Raw genomic sequence first — 4,751 nt, forward strand, 5'->3', positions numbered from 1 at the left:
CCCTTCTCATCAGCACCAGCTCTTCCTCCCAGCACCCTGAGCCTAATTTTCCCTGTCTAAAATAGTCTGTGTGCAAAAGCACAATGTGTGATCAGCCTCCTAACTGCAGGGTTTGCCTCATGTCATTAACTGGAGGATTCAGGTTGTGCTATGTTTATTCAGTTCAGGTGGGATGAAAATTTATAGCCAGCATAAACCAATTGCAGCTGGCAAGCAGCATGCTTTGGCTGGAGAATTTCAGAAATTCACCCCACATACACATGCACATCCAGTTTTCTGCTGCCTCTTTGCACTCACAATCAAAATTATTTTTCACCATGTTCTTGTTTTTTCGTTGTTCCTGCCATGTTAACCATAGAAACTCAGGATACCTGATTTTCAATCCAAGATTTGCCACCACGTTTATGTTCTGAAGCCTCGCCACTAGGTGGTAATATCTTCATCCTTTAAAAACCAAAACACCCACAATCCTCCTTCGGAAGCATAAGCTCAACCATGAATGCTTTCTTGTAAGGTTTATATGGTTTTATGAAGGGATCAAAAAAATTATGGCTGCTCTGAAATGAAGCCTTTGATCATCAGCTCCCTGCACAGCCACATGCCAGACAGGCAAAAAGATATGGGGCCTCACACTTTTTTTTACTGTGAGCAGAAGTTTGGCAGGACAGGAAGTTTTCACTTTGTAGACGTATTTTGAATCAAATATATGACTATGAAACATCATGCAAGGATGTTCTTTTTTATATTTCTTGAAACAGAACTTTTATACCAGACTGTAAGCCTTTGTAAGTGCCATGCAGTAGCTATACACACATTTACCATGCTGAAGAGCAATATTCCTGATATTCATGTGCTTTGTGTGCTCCCTTTCAGGGTATTCATACAGAGCATGAAGCAGTTCCTCAGCAGCTAAAACTATTGCAAACAGCTTGGCTGTGGCATCCCTTTCCTACAACGGTTTTCCATCCAGCAGCAGCTCACAGTGAGCGTGTCTGTCCTTACCTTCACAATGCTTCAGTGGAGCTCATCCTCAAATGCCGGGCAGCTGAAGTGCTAAGGTAAGGACCACGACCTGTCCTACCTGCTGTCATCTACAGGAGTCTGCTCTGTAGCCTGCTGAGCATGTGACAGCTGAAGAAGAGGGAAGCTCTGCCCTGAGCCACACACACAGACGTGCTGAGGCCTTAGGGTCAATGCGTGCCAAGTCTATACAAAGCAAAATATCTATTGTATTGAAGTAAAACCCCACCTTTTTTTTTTTTTTTTTTTTTTTTTAAAGTATGATCACTACAAAGTAAGACAATACAGACCAGAGTGATGAAAAGCCTTCCTTTTGGCTCTATTCTTGCCAAGTTTCAGTATCTTTCCCCAGTCACTTTGCCTAAATAATGTTCAGAAAAACCAACAAGGTGTTTATATATCAATTATATGTGTATATGTGTCTCTATTTCTGTCAGAAGATGTATTTTCCCCAGTATTTTCCCTACTCAAAGCTTGTTAACATTTTTGTTTAAACTTCAGAAATGGCTTAAAATATTTTCAGTGGGCTGCTCATACTGCAATATTTTCAAGGTGAAAAGAGTGTTTTTCAACAAAGATATTCTCTGCTGGTTTTAATCACTAGCCTTGTTCACCAAACTCTAGCCTACACAGAAAGCACTGAAAATATTTTCACCAGGGGGATTAAGCTTGAAAACTGACCTGGTGCAGCCTAGATTGCTTCTGTTAAAAGGAAAAAAAAAAAAAAAAACCCACCAATAATTTAGCTGTTAAAAACAGCCAGAAGTTTCACACAGGAGGATGAAAAGGTAGAATCAGTGCTACGCTAAACATTGACCAAAGTGAGGTAAGCACTGAAATGAGTGTTAAGGCTGGGAAAAGAACTGCAAAAGAGCTAGCAAAAAATGAGAGTGGGGAACAAAAGGTTGTTGTATCTGATGCTGCACCTAATACGTGATTAAATACTGTAGCCTGGTTAGAGCCCCATGGGTGCCAAGGGCAGGCATTTGTTTCCCCCTGCAGTCACAAGCTCCTTGGCAGGAGCTAAGAGGCATCACGGATACTATGCAGTTTATAGGATATTCTGACCTTCATAGTCTGAGTCATCAGTAGGCACTGCAGAGGCATAGGTGGCCACGGCCAGCTTGACACCCAAAATATTTACCAGAGTCATGCTCCTACAGGGCACAGTATTTTTAAACAACATCTCTATGCTAATGCCGCTAGATGTAAGCGCAGAGCAAACAACTGTGGTGCTGCTTGTGTCCCTCACTTCGGACAGAAAACTGGAATGACAAACACAGGTCTAATTTTGGAAATCTCCAAGGATCCACCACCCTTCTGAGCAAACAGCTTCAGTGCTTAACCACCTTCATAGGGAAGATTTAATTTCCTTACATACCTCTGGCTTTTTCCTTGCTGCCACTAGTGACCGTGTCACCCCTTGTCCTTTGCTGGTTGTGTTTCCTTCCTCTCCCAATGGCCAAACCCTACCTCCCCTCTTCGCAGCACAGCCCTGCCACCCCTCAGCACCATGACCATCCCTCCTCTGGAGCCAGGCTGATTTTTAAAGTGGAGAAGCCCTAACACCTCACTCTTTGTCCTCTGGAGAGGAGGTAATGGTGACCCCAGGGAGGCTGTCACCACAGGAAAGGCAGGCAAGAGCTCCTTTGTTGGCCTTTAAGAAATAGTCATCTAACAGCCTGCTTAGCTTTTTTTTTTGTTTTTGTTTTCATTTATGGTTTAAATAGGAAAAGTTAATTATGGTGCCATTCATTATTTGTCTCTCAGTCTAATAAATTTCGTACTCTTCTACCTTGATAATTATTTGTTGTTAATGCACATGACAGAATCATTGCAGTTTCTTTGGCCCAGGTGAAGGTTATTTGCCCATGAGGAAGAAACAGACATAAGTTTTAATTGTGATATTTTCAGGAGCTGTAGCTGAACTTGCTTTATAACTCTTCACCGCTTCATCACAAATGCAGCACTGCTACGTGGTGTTCCCACGTTCTGTGCACAGTGCTCAATCTGTGTACACTTCAAACCATGAAAAAGTCCACTTAGGCACTCACTTTCTACCTCTTTCTAATGGAGGGAATGGAGAAAATACACACAAATCCCCATAGTAGCAGTAAAATAATTATAAAAATAGAGATTACAGTTCAATGGAGATTTGTTTGAACAGAATGTTTCTCTTTTAACCGGTTATTGTGGTGCGTTACTAATGGTTTTCAACAGCCTGAAATGGAGCTGCTGAAAACATTATGAGGTTTGCAAACATTTAACATTTTGGGCCACTGGTTAGGTATGTAAACAGTTCATTTGAGCTTTCAGAGCTGCAATAAAGGTGCTAAACCTTGGAAGGCAAGTCAGCTTGCACATATCAACCGTCATGCTTCAGTAGTCAGCCTGAATTTTTTTATATACAACTTAGCTTTTCTGAACAAAGAAGGACTTGTCTATTACCACGGGGTAATGCTGTCACTTGATAAGACTTAATTTTATCGTTGTTATAAATAACTTTGTTGTAATCAGTCTTCACTCTCATTTTGGCCTGCTTTCTTGGCAAAGTCTTTGGCTTACAGTAAAGGCTGTGCAAAGGAAAGCGCTGGAGAGTAATCACACAAGTGACCTACCGTAACAGTCTCTCTCCACAAGGCTCATCAGAAGACTGGGATTTCCCTGTAAAAAAAACCTTATATGAATTTATAGCTTTCATGGTGTTTCCAGAATAACACTGTAACATTTAAATGAGAAAGTAATATCGCAGACAAAGCCAGAGCAAGGTGCCTGGAGAACCCTAACAGTAAGGTATTGAAAATGCATACATATATTTTTATCAAGTATGCGTGTAAGTCTTGGTTCTCTTATTATTCCTTCTGCTTCTCTTTCTTCTTTCATACACTACCAAAAGAAATTCAAGCATCCTGACAACCTGATCAGGGCATCTCAATATCCTATGCAGCATTTCTCCTGTCAGAGCACAGAGCCAGCTGTTCTTACTGTGTAAGAGTAACAGCACCAGCACAAAAATAGCCATTCTGCTCAGCACTTCCAGCCACATCAATCTCCATAACAGGCATTGGGATCTGTGTGTGACACCCCTCTGTAAAATTACTGCATGATGTGATGGTTGGCACCCAAAATAGTGTTTGAGCCCTGGATGCCAGGGATACATCTCATTAATCATCAGACATTAGTGCCCTGTCTGCAGGACAGTGGGGATATCGGTGTGACAAGGATAGAGCTGTTGTTGCTCCCTGATGGTTCCTAGTGGAGAGGAGGTTGGGGTGGAAGCTGGCTCAATCACCCCTCCTTCCACAGTCTTCTCCAGCTGTTACAACCTTTGTTCACCTAAATTCTGGAGCAAGGACATTCATCTCCTGCAAAGGCCTGCAGGATAGCCGGGCTCCTGGGCACACCTCCCTCCCCATCATCCCCATGGCCATACACATGTGGAAGTTCTCCCACTCCAGTTGCCTCCACACCTTCTCACAACCCCCATGAAGAGGAAATCTGGCTTCCTCCAGAAGCTTTCATTTCCTGCCTTTGCACCAGCAACGAGAAGAGGCAATGTTTTAGGAGAAGACAGGCTTCCAGTAGAGAAAGATCATAGTACTGAGGTCTACTTGTCTCCTGCTGTGTGGTGCTCGCTCCTTCTCCTCCCCACAACCACCTTTCCTCTGGTTCAGGCCCTGCTGAAAAGACTGCACCTCCTTTACTCTGTGCTGGGTACCCAACAGAGGGAA

The sequence above is a fragment of the Merops nubicus genome, unplaced genomic scaffold (genome assembly GCF_000691845.1).
Source record: "Merops nubicus isolate BGI_N331 unplaced genomic scaffold, ASM69184v1 scaffold7237, whole genome shotgun sequence".
In the NCBI taxonomy this organism is placed as follows: Eukaryota; Metazoa; Chordata; class Aves; order Coraciiformes; family Meropidae; genus Merops; species Merops nubicus.